General features: G+C 39.2%; 2 pseudogenes; both read left to right on the top strand.

Annotated features, from left to right (window-relative positions):
• LOC140944926 (uncharacterized) overlaps window positions 1-20,283 on the top strand; it is a 65,983-nt pseudogene that overhangs the window by 4,215 nt on the left and 41,485 nt on the right.
• On the top strand, window positions 13,392-17,319 carry LOC140944503 (uncharacterized; annotated as a pseudogene).

Genomic DNA, 20,283 nt, shown 5'->3' with positions numbered 1-20,283 from the left:
GGGGTTTTGCCTGAATTTTGTATTGATATTGACATTTTCTTTTTATGAGTATTTTACTGAAGTTTGGTGTGTAGCTGTTTATAAGATTTTAATATTGTATTTTGACATATTGAAAAATAAATAAATAAACTCTTGACTAGAAATATCATTATTGTTTTGGTACCTATTGTATTGTAATCTCTAAAAATCAAATCAAATGCACCTTTAATGTGTTAATTTAAACATATGCTTCTGTCCTTATTGTAGGCCACAAAAATGTAAAAAAAGTCGGTCAGCAGAAATTGCGAAAGTCAACAATTTTATTAAAGTGCTGATCAGTATTTTTTCAGCAGCCATATAATGTAATGAGTATTAAACAAAAACGTTAAAATTTTCAAAAACGTTTCTCTATCTCATTAAAGGATTAGCAGGTCTCTCTTCCGATAATCAAGTTGTTATTGTTGGTGGAGGTTTAGCAGGCCTTGCTGCTTCATTGTCGCTGTCTAAGGCTGGATTTGATGTTGTTCTGTTAGAGGCTGCTAACTACCTAGGTAGGTTGATCTCTTTGACCTTTTCAGTGCTTTGAATTTGCAGCATTTTACTTATACCAGTAATACTGTGAGAAGCAGTCCGAAAAACAAACTAGTTTCTAAAGTAATATACCATAAATCCTCCATTAAGCCCCCCCTCTCAAAAAAGCCCCCCCCCCCCCCTTTAGGCGAATAAAGTTAATAAGTCACCCTTCTCCTCTCTTTTAAGCCTCCCCTCCCCTCCTAGCAATGGGAGAAATTTATATTTCTGATGGGGTGCTTCTTACAAGGTCTAACTTTTGAGTTATAACTTAAGTAATAACTCAGAAGTGCAAGGTTCGAGTTGGCGATGGTTCGACTTATCAGGAGTCAACTGTAAGAACCATCTTATCAGAAGCCTAATCAGAAACACTGATAAAAGTCAAATGATTTTAAAGTTTACCAGTGGCTGCTGGGAATGGCTTTCATGTTTTGCTATTCTACATCATTTTATACATTTTGATGTCATCACAGCATTTGAATCTGTGTATAAAATCATTCAAGTGAATTCACATCTCTTTTGTGGCTTGATTGACCATTGTAAAATGGCGAGCCTCTCTCCAGTTGGAGACACAAAAATGGTGTTCCCAATTAGTACTTCCATGCAAAATACATTGACACTCAAATAAAGTGCTTTTTTTAGTTTGGGCCACCTGGGCTGCCATTGATATTTGGCACAATAAATGACCTTAACTGAGACGTTATATTTTGTAATTATGTATTTTCATAGGTGGCAGAGTAAAGCAAGCACAGCCTTTCAAAGGTTTTGGTTCTTTTGATCTTGGTGGAGAATTTATCCATGGATCAAACACTGTCGTTAATAAGCTTGCTCTTGGTAATGGCTGGCTCGTCCTTCCTGTAAGTACAACATGTGTACCAGTGACTCTTACTGCCTCAGTTTCTTGGTGCGATAAGCCCACAGAGGGAGATACCAGTGGCAGGTCTAGAAGAGGTGCCCCCGGGGGGTACTGGCGTAAATTTTTACTGCGTATGTGCCGCTGGACTCTCACAGCCCTTACCCCATTATAGTCTATTCTGTGACCAATATTATAGAGCCCATCTTAGTCACTTATGGGCAAATATGTAATTTTTGCGATCCCGACTCAGTCACTTTCTATTTTTATGAATTGACCCATTTTTTTAAACTGAATGAGGAACACTTCAATTTTCACCTACAGTGCAAACATTCTGGTACTTTGCTAACCGTAAATGAAGTAGTGTGTTACCCCAAAAAATCCGGTTATGTGCAACCCCATTCTAGTAACTCTATGGAAAATGCAGCCCCATTAGTCAATCCAGTCATGAAAATACAACCCCATCTAGCAGCACATTCCCATTAGCCTCCCCCTCGGAGAGGTGCCCAGGTGATTTGCCACCCCTTTTTTGGACCAAAAAAGGACCACAAAACCAGCTTAATTAGGAGATTTATCTTCAATAGCAGGCTCACCTTATCCAGGGCTCTAAATAACCTTTTTCATATTAACCCTTTAAGCCCCAAGATCCACATACAAATTCTCCAAACTGATCTCCATACATTTGTTTTAAGAATGGTTGAGAGAATTTGGTTTAAGAGATCGAAGTGTTCTCCCTTTGGTAATCAGTTTAGTAATTCTCATAACCTTTACTCTTGATGATCTGCTGATGATGTTTGGAGAAAATTGATGTCGGTCACTCTTGGGACCTGAAGGGATAAAGTGGATGCCAATGGTGAAAAAAGGCGGCAATGATGAGGAAAGGGACTGTAAGGCCCCCTCTCCCTAAAATCTTAACAGACAGCAATGGTGCCACAACATTGCATGGAGTGGATGGGGGGGGGGGAAGCTTCATTTTCACCTTTTGAAGTCGGTAAAACGTCAGAAAGGCCCTTTAGGGTGCAGTGTCTCAACTAATTTTGTTGCCAATTGCAGCTTTTTAATATTGAAACCCTTGCCCTTTGTCAAGGCTTGGATGAGTGCACCCTACCCTCCCTGCTACCTCAGTGATTTTGTTGCCTCTGCGTCCTGTGTCCCTGACGCATAAAAATCCCCCAATACACAAAGTAATTAAAGATATACGCGTTCTGTGGGATGCAACATCCATCGATTGATCTGAACTTTTGTATCTGTAGAAACATCCCACTTGTGAAATTTCTGTGAAAGTTATTATGGCTGTTGTTTGACGATTCATATTTCTTTTCGCCTTTGTTGTGCTTTAAAATAGAAGGACTATATTTTAATTTCAGTGCACTGTAATACATAGTTTTGGGGTCTGTCTTCAGATTAACTGTCTGTTTACATAAACGCCCAAGCATTCAATTTCGGACTCTTTTTTTAACTTGGACTTATTGGTTCTGGACTGGGACTCATGATTTTTCACAAGATGAGTTCCAGGACTCGCCATAACTATTTTTAACAAAATCACTGCTCAATGTCTAGATATATGACAGTTGGTCCTCTTGTATGATAGTAGCAGATAAGGCCAAATGAAAACCCTTTTCCCCCATCCACCCCCCCCCCCCAACCCTGCCCAAAGAAAAACAATCAAACAAACCAAATCAAAGCAAAAAAAAGTCGTATTTGACTGAAAGTCAATAAAAAACACTAGAGTCACTATAACACCAGACTTTTAAAACATTCAAAACATCAAAGAGAGTTCAGAAAATTTGTGAACACGTCTTTAACCCATTCGCCCTTGGGAATTTTGCCAAGAAACGCGTTTTGAAGCTAGTCGAGCAGTTTTCTGGTCACTGTTTGGCTATTATTTAAGTGCTAAATTTTACCAAAAAGCCCTTTGAAGTTCATTCACTTCGCAACCTTCTGTATACCAATATGCAAAGTAAAAGCAAAATACTAGCTTCCTATGTAGGATTAGATGGAAGGAAGTGCAGGTTGGTAGTGGAATAAGGCTTTCATCGTAATTTTCGGGTCAACTTTACATGGTTTTTTGCCTTTTCCTCGGGTCTCCTTGACTGAACAGTGCTCATTCTGGTATGGTTTGAAATGATCTCTTCAACCTGCACAAGTTAGCAGACAAATTTCACATTGACGGCCAAAACTGATGACGTCACAAGTGACACAAGGGACGCAGTTACGTGCGGAACAGGGGCAAGTGGGTTAATTATTAATTATTTATCCCTTGCAATCATTACCCTTGGTTAATAATCCTCAGATCACAAATATAACCCAGCTTGACACCCAGCTTAACCCTATGATGGTTACTAGCTATCATTTTAACGTTTCAAATTTTACTTTAAAACTATTTATGTTCCTGAGCTGCACAACGTTTTTCCTCTGAACCTTGCAGGCAGCCCAAAGTGAAGATGATGAAGAAGGTGAAAAACTTTACTACAAAGGAAAATTTTACTCTCTGTCCAGCAACCAGCCAGAAATTAAAGTCGCCAGAGATATGTGGGAAGAAATAATCAGCAGTAGATACAATCACCAAGGTAATGAGAATGGTTCGCTGTCAGATTCCCTGAATGACAGGCTTCAAGACAAGGGATTGTCGCGGGATGTTTTGGACATTATTGACTACTGGAAACTAAGGATTTCAGCTGGGTCTTTGACACGTTATGGAGTACGTGAAGGAAGAAGGAGAATGGAATCGAAATTTGAGTGGGGTCTTGGAAATTGCAGGTGAGCTCAGTACTTTGTAGGTCGTACAGTATGACTTGATAGTATGTCTTCGGACAAAGTAAGGTGCAAGGTGGTCCTAACTTTAATTTTGAATTCAAGTGTGAACTCGTAAAGTGTGGCCATTCACATTAAAGCGTTTGAGCAGTGCTTCCTGTGGTACTGTTTATTGTGCTTCAAAACGTGGTTTTGCTTTTGAGTTTGTGGATGAAATCCCAAAGTGTGACCATTCAACTGAAAGCTTCTGAGCATTCCTTTCCTGTGTTACTTTTTATTATGCTGTACAAGGTGGTTCTAATTTTTGAGTTTGTTGATGAAGTCCCTCTCGGGGAGTTAGCCCTTACTTTTACATGTGCTTGGTTCTTTAGACTTGCTGAATCGTATTCCCAACTGGTAAAGTATTACTTAGATAACACCACAGATGTGGATAAACGACTCAACTGGCAAGTTAAGAAGATCGTTTGGAAAGGTAAGGAGTAAACAGTAATCTTTTAGATAAGTATACAGTATGTATGTTTGATTCTGTAACTGTCATTTACGTTAACTGTTCTTGCTATGCTTGAATGTACAAGGTGTGCAATGTTAAAGTTTCAAGTTAAACTGCAATGCATCAGTTTACTTTAAAGCACCCGGAAGCGCGCGAGTCTCTAGGCTCGACACACGTGCCTGTTCCGACCTTCTTTGTCCGTTATCACACTTGTTTTAGAAGTCTGGCTTGAGGACCGTATACGTTCGAATAAAAGACTAACGACTGTATTGCAGTCTAAGGTGTTACTGCTATTATGATTGAAATTGAACGAAGTATTACAGAAAAAAACCTGTGATGTCATAGACGACGATTTTTAATAATAATAATAATAACAATAATGATGACAATCTTTATACAGGAAGCTCACTTCACAAAGACTGTTTTTCACTGACGCCCTGTAAAACAATAGAAAAATAAATGATCTTAGATAAATGAATACGTAATAGTAATGATAAGTAGAAAGTTAAGAACAAAAATTTAACTAATAAAAGCTACAGGTTAAAAATGTTAAAATGTCAGATAGATTAAAATTAAATATTAAAAGCTGTAAATGTTTAAAATATACAGCTTTTACTGCTCTGTTTAAAAAGAAGAAGAGAGTTAATTTCTTTAAAAGATGCGTCTAAAAAGTTCCATTCCTTAGCGCATTGATAAAAAAGTCTCTGCTTTCCGAAATTTCTTTTAACGAGAAGAAGACAGTATGTTTGTGTTAAAACCCTGCAACTTGAAAAGACGTCAGAACGTTTTAGAAGACAGTTTAGACTCGTGGTATTGCCAAAAATTAATAATAAAAACTTTGAGATCGAGAAATGGTAGTTTTATAAAAGGTAAGGTCGTTTGGTTGTTGTCATTTTTCCTCTTGTAACTATTGCGGACTAAGGCCCAGTTCATACGTCGTGCTTCTGCCATGCCCACTTAATTTGTGAATAAGTTTGACAAAAGCACTGCGGAAGCACAACGTATAAACTGGGACTAAATTTCGGCGGAAAAGTGATCTAAAATGTATAACCGGTCTGGATAACGCCCGTCAAAGGCTTAGTTTGGGTGTAACTGGCTCCAGGTCAGGGAAGTCTGGTTTAAAACGCTGACGTAACTGTGTAAAGTCGATTTTCTATGCAACATTTTGTTTTGAAACATTTGCAACTCTCCGCTAAGACTAAGTGTTTATTTTCACGTTCAGTGAGCACTAGTTTTTTGCAGATGGAGACAGCCACAGATTAAATGCTGGTGGAAGAATTCTTTTGAAGAATCAACACGGGGAAATTATAACCGCTAAGTACGTCGCCATTACTGTCCCGCTTACAATCCTCAAAGATGGGGACATTACTTTTGTTCCAGAACTTCCCTCTAACAAAAACAGTGCCATAAACACGATCCAGATGCTTGGAGCGTGGAAAATTATTTGTCAATTCAAACGCCGGTTTTGGCCCGAGAAACTTCATCAAATTTACAGTGTACGGGGATTTACAAGTGAAATATGGATGTGGTCGCGTGACTCGGCTGTTAATGACAACAAGTGTCACGTGGTTGTTGGGTTTGAAACTGCTGAGTCTGCGGAACGGAAAAGTAGCCTCAGCGGTCAACAGGTCTTGGAGGGATTCTTGAGCTATTTGGATGAGATTTTCGGGTAAGAAAATTTTGATATATGTAAGTACTCAAAATTTTTCAATGAAAACGCCGAGGTCATTTCGTGGTAAAAGGAAACAAAAAGTCAGTGTTTACGAAAAAGAACGGCCCCATATCATCCCCGCATTAGGTATGTTATACGCTTTCCAAACCATTTCATTATTGCATCGTGCAGCCCAGTGTACGCCTGTTATAGGCGTCTAGTGCATAAAGCTCAACGTTCTCTCATTTTTTCACCACACAAGTTATGATTCGCGTGACACACATAAACCTCCGAAACGGCTTAGCTCCTCATGAATCTCCCCGTAGCTAAGTGCGCCTGTTCGGTATTTGGGACCCGGCAGGGGGGGGGGGGGGGGGGGGGGTTAGTGATGTCATAGGTCCAGATTGCATCCCCGTTGGGGGTTCAAACGTTTTGTCCCACTCACATGACGAATATGACGTTTTCCTCAAAATCAAGTCTCATCTTGTTAACCGGAATCTCTGTGGACTATCTTACCAATGTGTCTTCTCTTATTTATTTTATTATCATTATTATTATCATTATTGTTATTATTTAATTATTTATTTATTTTTCACAGCACACCCAGCGATCTTCGTCCTGCGACCGATTCCTTCCTGGACTACGAGTATTTTCATTGGTGAAACCATCCCTTCATTCGCGGTGGATACACATCCCCTACTGCCCATGCGTACGATCTTCGTCACGTGCTTGCTAGGCCTATTGAAGATCGCTTGTTTTTTGCGGGTGAAGCTACAAGTCTTCGATCCTGTTCAACTGTGCCAACTGCGATAGAAACCGGAATCCGCGTGGCAGATCAAGTTTGTCTTGCAGCTAAAAAGGGATCGTGTTCTAAACTATAGTTTGCAGTAATCTGAAGATCTCGAGTGTCTTTCGTGGGTTTCCCTTGGTTATGAAAACATTGAAGGTTTTTCTTTCTTCCTACGATCTTCTTCTTATCTTTTGTGCTTACCTTATTGTTTCAGACCACTCGTGATTGCCGGAGAATGAGTCGATTTCATGCAGTAGATCTTAGTTTAGCGTTTTTAAGTGGTGCCATTTTGAGACAGCACTAGGGAGCTTTAGCAACGACTACGGCGACGGCAACGAGAACAGCAGAAAAGCAGCAAAACAACAACTTTGTGCGTGCAGCACACTTTTTGGTGCATTTCGCTGCCACTGTTTCACGAATACACCTTGAAACTTCCTAGTTTTGCGTTGTATGAAGGACGAGTGAGCATGAGAAAACGATTTTCTTTTTTCTCTTTCAGAACAATGATACAGTTGTTTAAGTCATTTTGAATTTGACACAAGAAAAATTCGCCAAGATTTTCAATTTGAACGAGATGGAATAAGGGCGAAGAAGTTTGAGGCAGCGCGAATTCACTTTTTGTGTGACGTTTTCGCTGCCATCGGTGTTGTAGATGCTTAAGCTCCCTATTTCATCAAAGAAAAGACTTTGTTCCCTACTAGCCATATGTTGTTCCTGTAAACTAAGCTAAAAACGGGAAAATTGACGATACACACATCCAGTCAGGACGGAAACCGCATTCACACGGTCAATCTACGATCAAGGAAAAACTTTGCAACCAAATCTTCTGTCGCAAAATGTTGTTGCTAAGCACAAAAATTCGGCTGTCGCTTTTTACCTTTTATATAATCTATTTAACAATTATTCCTCGAGCCCGAATGGGTTCTGAGTCAATAGCCCATGAGGCTGAAGGCCGAATGGGCTATTAACTCAGAGGCCATGAGGGCGAAAGGAATAATTGTTTGAGTAAAATCCAAATAGTTGGTCAAAAACATCGAGACAAAACAACTTTAGCTAGCAAAACGCGATTCAGTCGCCACTGTTTTTGAACCACAACGGCCAATTTCTTCTGTCCCTAAGGTGGCCGATGTGGAGAGGTTCAACTAACTTTCGACTGTATTTAATTTATTTTTCTTTAGTTCTTTCTTTAGGCTTTCCTACAATCAAGCTGCACAGTATAAATTTTTGCGGATTGCATTCAGGCGTAATTGAATTTGAACAAAAGTTTTTGTTTCGCCCCAGGCAAAGGAGTTTTTTTTAGGTTCATTAGTTAACGAACTAAAGCTCTACAGGTCTAATGGAAAATGTCGTTTTCGGCTTCACTCGGTTTTCTTTTTGAATGGTTATAATCATAAAAGGCAGAAAATTGCCTCGTTGGCCTCCATTCCACATCTTAAAATCAGACAAATCAAGACTGTTTCCAGTTTACAGGAACGTATAAGCAGGATTAAATATTGAGTATTCATCAACGCATGACTAAATGTCTGCATTCGATCTCCATTCTTAAAGGGACACAGTCAGCTGATGCTCATGCCCATTAGTTTGATGCACTTCTCATCAAACAGACAAAAATCAAGTGCCAGTGTCCAATATTTTCAAGACTGTACGAGGTGGTAATCAATCTAAACAGTAGCATGAGATAAGTTTTGATTTTCGCGCCTATACACTTTGTGTGGAATCGGAGGCCAAGGCGGAAAAAATTCCGATTATTGAAAAAGGAAATAAACAACATTGTTGTCATCTGCATATCTACTGATAGTGAATAGGTAACAAGTCTCGAAGATTTTGACAACATGATAAAATTATTGTTTGGTTATGGACGGAAGTGGACTGTCATCTTGGGCGCTGTTAACGGACTGCAAAATTGTTCGACTTAAACAAACTCGAAAGGGGATAAAGTTTGGTAAAGTACTGGCTCGCTCAAGGCATACGTTACTTTAAATGCTAGAGGACAGGGTCGTCGTCTCTTAGTCACTAGTCCGGTCCAAGTTAGCAAGACGGCACTGCTGTAAGAACTCTTGGCTGATCCAAAACTCTCTAATCTTTAATATAATTATTGTTGCTCGTAGATTAAACCTCGAAGATTATATCGAAAGAACGTGAAAGGTAATTCAAAGTTGTACAGTAAATCACGCCCTGCTGGTTATAGTTTTGCACCATAAGAACTTGATCGCCCAGTACTGTTCTTTTCATGTACAGAGTCCATACACATCGAGACACAAATTTCAAGATGGCATAACTTAATAAAATATTTCACAATAAAAGAATCTTCAACTGTTAGCAGCGTCCTGCTGACCCCAGCATCTTCAGTACTCAACCAGAACCGAAGTCGTCATGTTCGCGTGTTTTTTTAGTTCTGTAACAAACGGCAAGCAAATTAGCAGTTAAAAAATGCGTGATAATACACCTCCACTGTTAAATATATGGGTGTACGGTTTTGCAGGAGTCGTAGTTCACCGTCTTGTTTAGCGCGTGGCCAGACAATAAAACGAAGGAAAAGATCGCGCGCATGAAGGGTTCTCGGAATTCTCTTTCACTGTTTCTCGGTCGATGGAACGCCAGTTACGCGTAAAATGGGCAACAAATCTGAGAAAATTACATCTAGGTGGTTGGATATGTTGTATAATTTGATGAGATTAGAGGAACCTAGCTATTTTTGGGCGGCGGGTTTTCTTCCAAGCATTTCAATGTCATTCTTGAAGAAATTCATCAGGCTAGTGAAGTTAATATCTATTCAAGACTTTGGCTATGGTTTGAGAACATTTAAATAGATATTTCAGTGTCATACTTATCAATAATTGTGAAATTTGCCGTGGAGCAGCTTTTTCAAAACGGGCCAATATTAATCCTTCTGCCCGACTAACAGAGTTCGAAACAGACAAGCTCACCTGCTTGGCATAAATCACACTCGCATATATTCTCTTCAGGGCTGCGGCGATTGAGTTTACATCCATTTTTTAAGCACCAAATTACGGCGCTGACGATGATGAACGCCAAAAGCATCATGAATCCCATCATGGTTTCTCTCTGGAAAGGAGGTCGTCAGCAGCACTTGGCTATCTTCCAGATTAATGAATTTCAAATGAAACTATAAATGATATATAAAAACGCCATTTAACGTCAATCAAAATTGCTCAGCCTGCCCCGCGCGCAATTTTGTTTATCAAATGCCTGAGGCTGAAAGGCCGCTTTTCCTTGAGAAATGACATCTTGCGGGGAAATTAGTATGGATAGCTGCAGTGAATGTTTCTTGCCAGAACTGACAAAATTGAGGCTTTTTTTCAAAACAGTACAGAAACGCAAGAACGGTCGACTTTCTTAAAGTCCGTTTGGTTGAGGCCATATACAGCTATTTCGAGAAAGGTTGTCGGAAAAAGTGCACGCGATAGTCCCGAAAGGTATTGTGGGTGGTTTTGAGTTCACCGTTCTTCCAACAAATTTGAAAGAATGGCAAGAGAGGCCACGGATGTATGTTTGCGAATGCTAAAGGAAAGCAACAATAGTGAGAAGATTTGACACGGCTATAGTGTCAGGAATAGCGTATTGATCATATCCCATACTACCTTTCGGGATTGTTGCGTGCACATTTTTTCCGACCATCTTTCTCGAAATAGCTGTATATCATCGCTCATATACGGTAGGTCGTTTTGTTGGCAAAACTATGAGAATATCAGCGTAGAAACATAATTGCCGCCAGCACGAACAGACGCGTGTTTGATTTTCTGGAAAGAATGGAAGGTGTTTCATTGTTAGAAGATTTCAATCCCTAAGCTCTGATTCAAGTTTAAAAGTCTGTATTGCCCATATAGAACGCAAGGGTTTTCCCCTTAGCCTCACTTTTAATAGGTGGTTTTCACGTTACGTCATCACCGCCATTTTTGTCTATCCGCTTAGCCATTACACACAAATTCAACGGAATTCAACGGCTTCTGTAATCGCACATTGTGTTTGTAGCCAAAATACAATGTTTTTTCACCTCTGCACAATTTCTAAATTGATATACCACAACAGGGCTATTACCACTTTTTTGACAAATTGCATTCAAGTCCAAATGACAGGGAAATGAGTGGATAAGAATTTTCTGGAAATCAGCTAGTAATTATGTGCGCACTTTGAGCAAGCAAGTTAAACTCTTGTCTCCAAAATTGTTTCGTATAAAAGTCACGTTCAACCACACATGCCAAGTTACTGTTTTACCGTTTGAAATTATTAATATTTTAGTTTCCGGGTTTTATCGCTTAGTTACGATCCTCTGCTCGCAAACAATGCTTTCAAACAACGAATAATAGGTAAAAAACTCAGCAGGTGTTATTTTAAGAACTATAATTAAAGGAAAGAAATGGCGCGCTCAGAACTTATTACCTTGTTTTTTGTAAAATATTGACATACAATTTTTTAGAGTCCATTGGCGTCGTGGCGAAAAGTTTGTTGACGTAAGATTTCATGCAGAAGTAAATCTCATGATCCCAGGGAAAAGCCATCGAGTACAGTATTGTCAATCCCTTTTTAAATAGAATATATATTTCTCCAAAGTAACTTGAAAAAAGGAAAAAGAATAGCGGGTGGCGGGAAGTTTTAACAACAACATGATATTAATTTGAGGAGGACTCGGAAAAAAAAATCCGAGTCCCAGATGGGATTTGAACCAACGACCCTCCGTGATCTAGTCGGATGCTCTAACCACTTGAGCTACTGGAGACTCTATGGTTATATATACGGGAAAAATACTATACGGGAAGTTTTAAAGCTGTTTATTGCAATTTAGTTCATTTTGAAAAAAATTCCCTGAATCTTTGTAAAGTAGTGTTGGAGGAGTTGCAGAGGACCCCAACTAAATCCGCAATTTTTGCGATTTTATTCAATTTTTGAACAAAAGTTTTAGTGTTTGGCCCCAGGCAAAAGTTTTTTCAGCTTTACTGGTTAACGAATGAAAGCTTTACTGAGAACGCTAATGAAACTGAAAAATCGATATTCTGTTCTCAGTTTATTTCCTGAACGGTTTTAATTTAAAATAAATAGACGGAAACGCCTAATTCGCCCCAGTCTAAAACAATCAAAAGTATACACATGTATACCTGGGTCGAGTTGTCCAAAGCTGGGTTAAGATAACCCGGGGTTAGTGCGAAATTTGAATTCAGAGTTGAAAGGTTAAAAAGCCAATTCATTTTAATTCTTTTTGTCTTCAGTTTGACGATTGGATGATGTTAAAAGAATAGAGAAAATTACCCGAGAAAATGCTTCCCAATAAAAGAAAAAGAAACTCGGATTAACCCTCGGACGTACAAGCAAAGTCATGTCATACCCACCCGTGGTACAAGGGAGGGGTGGAACCCCTCCCCGGAGTTTTTGATATGTTGCAGTATTTCGAAACGATTTTAGCTTTAGTGGAAAGCCTTTGATCTTAACAAGATAAGGTATATTTTATGGGTGATGGCGCTGCTAGAGGCCTGTGACGTCACCAACAATGGTCGCCATCTTGGATTTTGCCAAGAATTAGAAATCAGGTTGAAGCCGGGAGAAATGGTAATTTTTTGTACTTTACGTGAAAAATAACACATAAATAAGCACGTTGCATGATGTTAGCCACAAAATTTACTTTCATTGTTGAAAAAAGTTGAAAAAACATGTACTTTCACTTAAAAATGACTTGCTATTTATGACGTCATATCTCGTAACCAAAGAAACTGGCCATCACTGAACTTGTCTCAAAATGTGCCCGAGGGATGAACAGACAGCTACTGAATACGTCAGATGCTGATGTTTTATCCTATAGGAAACATCTCAGAAAAACTGGAGTTTTGAAAATCAGGTTGGCACAAAATTCACCTCATTCTACTACTTGGCAATTTGAAACAATAAAAAGTCATTCAAAGGCCGATTAAAGACGGGCTGTAAGCTAGTGGTCCCTAGAAGCATTTCAACTTGTGAAAATTTAAAATAACGCAAATTTTAGAACATTTATTCAGTAATCTGACTCCCTGAAGTTTCAAGCAGGTGCCATTTCAGTCTAGAAATTTTTAAGTTGAGTGAGCTGCAGCAAAAAAGTGCCTGGTTAAGACTTACATAACAACTTAAATAGTTAGCAAAACATTACTTTGTCCACTTCGCTTGGCGGTCCGATAAACGACCGGATTTCGCATGGAATAGACAACAAACTGATCGAAACAGTACACAAACTATCACCGTCTTATCTGCAAAAACCGGCTTGTGGTTCAAAGCAAAGAGCCTGCTGAAACTAGACCTGCTTCATGCTTTATTTATTTTAATGGGTGACAGGGTGAAGCAAGCACAGCCTTTCAAAAATTTTGGTTCTTTTGATCTTGGGGGAGAATTTATTCATGGATCAAACACTTTGGTTAATAAGCTTGCTCTTAATAATGGCTTTCTTATCCTTCCTGTAAGTTCAATTAAGAATTTCTTCATTTGGTGGGACGGGAGTTTTTGGGAAGACTGTTAGGAACGGATGGAAGGAAATGCGGGTGTAACCTGAAGAAACAGTCGATCTTTCGTGACGCCATCACTGGTTTGTCCATAAAATGACGTCTGAGGAATGAGCGGATAAATTTCATACTGATGACGTGTTACTACACATGCGTCTCGGGTAGTGGAACAAGATTTTCATTGGAATTTTCAAGCCAACTTTTTGCTTTTTTTCTCCGACCTTCTAGACTGAAACGTACTCATCCTGGTATGGTTTAAAAATCTCTTCACCCTGCACAAGTTGTCCTCGACGGCCAAAAATGATTACGTCACTTTTAAGTGATTCAAGGGACGTGGTTACGGGCGGAACAGCGGCGAATGGGTTAATCCGGCATTCATTATTCGTCTGTTGTCATCTGTTTAGCACAAAAATAAATACCCGTGGTTAATGATTCTCAGATCACAAATTTAACCTCAAGAAGGACTCCATACCTTTTAAACATTGCCAAGTTAACTTAAAACCGTCTATTTCCCTGAAAGTTGCTTGCTCCATTAAATTTTCCCTCTGAAACTTGCAGGCAGCCCAAAGTAAAGATGAAGAAGAGGGTGAAAAATTTACTACAAGGGAAAATTTTACTCTCTGTCCAGCAAACAGCCAGAAATTAAAGTCGCCAGAGATACGTGGAAAGAAATAATCAGCAGTAGATACAATCACCAAGGTAATGAAGATGGCTCACTGTCAGATTCCCTGAATGAAAGGCTTCAAGACAAGGGATTGTCGCAGGATATTTTGGACATTATTGACTACTGGAAACTAAGGATTTCAGCTGGGTCTTTGACACATTATGGAGTGCGTGAAGGAAGAAGGAGAATGGAATCGAAATTTGAGTGGGGCCTTGGAAATTGCAGGTGAGCTCAGTACTTTGTAGGTCGTACAGTATGACTTGATAGTATGTCTTCGGACAAAGTAATGGTTGTGCTGTGCGAGGTGGTCCTAACTTTTGAATTCAAGTATGACCTCGGAAAGGGTGACCATTCAAATTAAAGCGTTTGAGCAGTGCTTTCCTGTGGTACTGTTTATTGTGCTTCAAGAGGTAGTTTTACTTTTGAGTTTGTGGATGAAATCCCAAAGTGTGACCATTCAACTGAAAGCTTCTGAGCATTCCCTTCCTGTGTTACTTTTTATTATGCTGTACAAGGTGGTTCTAATTTTTGAGTTTGTTGATGAAGTCCCTCTCGGGGAGCTTGTCCTTACTTTTTACCTGTGTTTGACACTTCAGACTTGCTGAATCATATTCCCAACTGGTAAAGTATTACTTAGATAACACCACAGATGTGGATAAACGACTCAACTGGTAAGTTAAGAAAATCGTTTGGAAAGGTAAGGTATAATACCTATCTGTGAAGTAAACACTCATCATTTAGATAAGTAGACAGTATGTATGTTTGATTCTTCAACTGTCATTTAGGTTTTTTCTTTTTCTTGCTATGCTTGAATGTACCAGGTGTGCAATGTTAAAGTTCGCTTTAAGTTAAACCGTAGGGCATTAGTTTTCTTTCACGCACCCAAGAACGCGCGAGTAGCGCGAGGTTCTATGCTCGACCTCCGACTCTCTTTGTCCGTTATCATACTTATTTTAGAAGTCTGGCCTGAGGACCGTATACGTACGAATAAAAGCTAATAAAGGACTAACGACTGTATTGCAATCTAAAGTGTTACTGCTACTTTAATAAAAAATGGAGGAAGTATTACAGAAAAAACCTGTTATGTCACAGACAATGATTTTTAACCAGTATATTTGTGTTAAAACCCTGCAACTTGAAAACATGTCAGAACGTTTTAGAAGACCTGTTTCGGGCAGTTTTCCTGCAGTTTAGACTCGTGGTAATTCCCACAAATTAATAATAAAAAATTTTATTAATAATAAAAGGTGAGGTCGTTTGATTTTTTTCCATATATCATGATGTAACTATTGCGGACAAAGGCCCAGTTCATAGGTCGTGCTTCTCCCGTGCCGACTGAATAAGTTCTACAAAAGCACTGCGGAAGCACGACGTATGAACTGGGCCTAAATTTAGGCGGATAAAAGTGATCTAAAATGTATAACCGGTCTGGACAACACCTGTCAAAGGCTTAGTTTGGAAGTAACTGGCTCCAGGTCATGGTAGTCTGGTTAAAAAAGTTTACATAACTGTGCAAAGTCGATTATCTATGCCGCAACATTCTGTTGTAAAATATTTGCAACTTGCTACGCAAGTGTTGATTTCACGTTCAGTGAGCGCTATTGTTTTTGCAGATGAAGACGGCCACAGATTAAATGCCGGTGGAAGAATTCTTTTGAAGAATCAACACGGGGAAAATATAACCGCTAAATACGTCGTCATTACTGTCCCGCTTACAATCCTCAAAGACGGGGACATCACTTTTGTTCCAAAACTTCCCGCTGATAAAAACAGAGCCATAAACACGATCCAGATGCTTAAAGCGTGGAAAATTATTTGTCAATTCAAACGCCGGTTTTGGCCCGAGAAACTTCATCAAATTTACAGTGTACGGGGATTTTCAAGTGAAATATGGATGTGGTCACGTGGCTCGGCTGTTAATGACGACAATTGTCACGTGATTGTTGGGCTTGAAACTGCTGAGTCTGCGGAACAGAAAAGTAGCCTCAGCGGTCAACAGGTCTTGGAGGGGTTCTTGAGCTATTTGGATGAGATGTTTGGGTAAGAAAATTTTGTCATTATTAAGTGTAACTTAAAATATTTTCATGAAAAGGCCAACAGATCGTTTAACATGGAGACAAAGCGGCAATAAACAGTGGCACTCAACGAAAACATCAGTTATCGTTGCATCGTACAGCCCAATGTAACGTATTATAGACGTTTAGTTCACAAAGCTCAACGTCCTCATCTCATTATTTCACTACACAAGTTATATTTGTCATTACTGATTTGGCCTGGCAGTATGCAAGACGCGTGTAACATAATCCTCCGAAGCAGCCTAGCTCCTCAAGTCTCTTCGTACCTAAGTACGCCCCTTGGGTATTTGGGACCCAGGGGATTTAGAGATATGAAACGGCAAACTGATCCTTACGGTAAGGCGATGAACAAGTAAACAAAAGAATAAAACAAAAAATATATATTTACACAAATTGCCCAATATTTCGGTTTGAAAACAAACCTTCTTCAGGGGCTAAAAGAAAAATGAAAATATAAAAGGTTGGTTTTCAAACCGAAATATTGGGCAATTTGTTTAAACATACATTTTTTTGTGTTATTCTTTTGTTTAATTGTACTGATCCAGGTCTACAACTAGGAGATCTGGCACCACTCATTGGTTTGTTGCTGTGGACTTGCTGATATTTTATATATTTTGGATTTAGTGATGTCATGGGTCCAGATTGCATCCCCGTTGACGTTTTTTTCTTGTCAACCGGAATCTCTGGGACTATCAATATGTCTTATCTTATTAATATTTTATTTATTATTACTATTATTACTATTATTATTGTTATTAATTTATTAATTAACCATGTTTTTATTTTTCACAGCACACCCAGCGATCCTCATCCCGCAACCGATTCTTTCCTAGATTACGTGTATTTTCATCGGTCAAATCATCTTTTCATTCGCGGTGGATACACATCCCTTACTGCCCATGTGCACGATCTTCGTCACTTGTTTGCTAGGCCTGTTGAAGATCGGTTGTTTTTTGCGGGTTCTAAACTTTAGTTTGCAGTAATGTAGAGATCTTGAGTGTCTTTAGTGGGTTTCCCTTGGTTACATGAACAGTGAATGTTTTCTTTCTTCAGTGGCTATTATTTTCCTACGCTCTTTTTAGTGTCTTTTGTGTTTACCTTATTGTTGAAAGCAATAGGTTTATTAAGCAAAACAACGACTATGCACGTGCAGTACCATCTTTGGTACATTTCTTTGCCATTGTTTCACGACTACAACTTGAAACTTCCTAGTTTTACGTTGTATGAAGGACGTTGTTTAAGTCATTTTGAATTTAAAACAAGAAAAATTCGCCAATATTTTTAATGTGAACGGGGTGGAATAAGGCCGAAGAAGTTTGAGGCATCGCGAATTCACTCGCTGTTGTAGATGCTAAGCTCCCTATTTCATCAAAGAAAAGACTCGTTCCCTACTAGCCATACTTGTTCCAGTAAAAAAGGAAGAAAGGAAAAGTTGACAGTAGTAGTACATCCAACCAGGATAAAACAGCATTCACACTAGCAAGCCAGTTCCTTGACAAGTCGAAAGGTATAACTTTTTTCCCCTTTTAAGAAAAAAAGTGCAAGTCTCCCCATTTACATAAGCAAGGAAAAACTTTGCAACGAAATCTACCGTTACAGGGTACAAAAATTCGGCAGTCGGTTTTTTATAATTTCTTAAAATGCCTTAATTTTTTTTTTAATCCATCATCTTTTGAAGTCGCGCCTATTATTGTTAGCCTGCCTCGTAGACTTAGTCTACGTTCAGACAGTACTGGACGAAAATTCGTACGGTTAAGTGTTTCGTTCACACGGAACCAAGCTAACCGTACAAAAAATGTGGACGCCTAGCCGAATAGGTACTGTCAGGAATCGGCTTCTGGTACTGTCGAAAATTTTAACGGCAAGTTGTGAACACCGTGTTTTTGTACGGCAAAGGCCTGGCTGCATGGATGCGTGGTTACTCAGCTGGAAAAGCGAGGAAAAATGCAAACATATATCGCCTGCGAAAACAGCCGTTTCCCCTCGCTCCTCACCGCTGGGGACGTTTCGCCAGCAGCGAGGAGCGAGGGGAAACGGCTGTTTTCGCAGGCTAAAACAGATATTGCGAACATGAATTTACGAGTCGTGTAATTACTCGCTTTGCTTGGAAATACAGTTGAACCGGTATTAAGTGGTCACCCTCGGGGAATGGCTAAGTGACCCCTTAATACAGGTAACAATTCACAGAATTCGATCTCCAGTGCTGAGCAGATCAGACGTTTGACTTCAAATAGAAACATTCATTTCCGGCGTTTTAATGCCTTACGAAAATAAACAAGGAAATCAATTGTTGTACCTCGTGTGTTACATTACTTGAAACTGTATGAACAAATTAAGTGATTGGCATCGTGTGACCGTTTAATACAGGTCAAGACAATAGAAAAAGTCCCGTTGGGACTTCAGAAATAGTGACTGTGACCGCTTAATAGGGTCCAAATAACAGTAGATCAAGGGAAGCAATTTTTATTACGGTTCGACAGTTGCGTGTGAACTGCCCAAAAATATAGAACGGTTCCGTGTGAACAAAGTGTCTGGTCAAATTTTTCAACCGACAGAATTTTATTTTAACTCGCTGTTGCAGCTTCGTAGCTTCAACATTTTCATCTGATTTACCTTCACTTTCAGAACAATCCATTGTATAGAGGCTACGATTTGTGATGTGAACTTTATTTGTGTTTCATTTGCATACATCACGTAGACACGTAACCCGCGGTTGTAAACCAATATGGCGGCAAAAATGTCGTGACGTCACATGAAAACGATCTTCAGTGGGTTATTATGCTTATTACTATATCTTTTCCTTTTTTAAAAATTCTTCCTTTAGGTTTGCCTACAATCCAGTGCACAGTAGATGTTTCTGTGGATTGCATTCAAGCGTAAAAAAATTTGAACAAAAGCTTTTGTGTTTGGCCTCAGGCAAAGTAGTTTTTTTGGTTCATTGGCTTAACAAACGAACGTTTTGTAGTTCTCTTCTGTAGCTCGGTTTTCTTTTTGAAGAGTCATCTAAAAAGACTGAAAATTGCATCTTTTGCCTCCATTGCACACCCTAAAATTAAACGAGTCAAGACTGTTTCCATTTTACAGGAATGTATCAGCAGGATTAATTTAAACCAATGCATGATTGAGTGCAGTATAAATGAAAGCATGTCTGAGTGTCTACCCTAGATCTCCCTTCTGCATGGTAAAAACGATGAGAAGTTTACGTAGTCTGCACTAGTTTGATGCAATTCTCATCAAACAGACATAAATAAAGTGCCAGTGTCGACTAATTTCAAGATGCTGCGTGGTGGTAATCAATCTAAACAGTAGCAGATAAATTTTTTCAGTTTAATTTTCAATCGCTCCTATACACGTCACTTGTGTGGAAACGGAGGCTAAGGTGGAAGAAATTAGTGGAAATGGACGTAAGCGGAAGATGTTGTCATCGGCATATCTACTTATAGTGATAGGTAACAAGACTTGAAGATTTTGACAACAAGATAAAACTTATTGTTTGATTATGGCTCTCTCCTCCGCAGAGGCTCCCGCTGGGTATCCGGCTATGAAAATAGAGTGATTATGGATAGATTTAGACTGTCACTGCTCTGGCGTAAGAAAAGATTTCTCGCAGGAAGGGTCAGTTTGTTTCTCGGTCAATAGGTTGGGTTTAGTTTTTGCCTTTCTACCCTGCTTCGTGTCTCAAAAAAAAAAAAAAAAAACAGGAAGACGTAAAATGAGTAACAAATCTGGGAAAATGATGTCTAGGTTGTTTGAAGTGTTGTATTACAGTGAAGATTCGACTGTGGAATCTAGCTGTTTCTGGGCGGATTTCAAATTTATGATAGCTTTGCCTTTAAACAGCTTTTACATAACGGGCCAATTTTAATCCCTCTGCGGGATTATCAGAGAGCGTGGATCAGCTTTGAACAGACAAACTCACCTGCTTGGCAGGAATCACACTCGCAAATGTTCTCTTCACTACTGCGTTCGCAACCATTT

Source organism: Porites lutea, chromosome 7 (assembly GCF_958299795.1).
Source record: "Porites lutea chromosome 7, jaPorLute2.1, whole genome shotgun sequence".
In the NCBI taxonomy this organism is placed as follows: Eukaryota; Metazoa; Cnidaria; class Anthozoa; order Scleractinia; family Poritidae; genus Porites; species Porites lutea.
The sequence above is the reverse complement of the archived record's forward strand: the minus strand, read 5'-3'. Positions and strand labels throughout refer to the sequence as shown.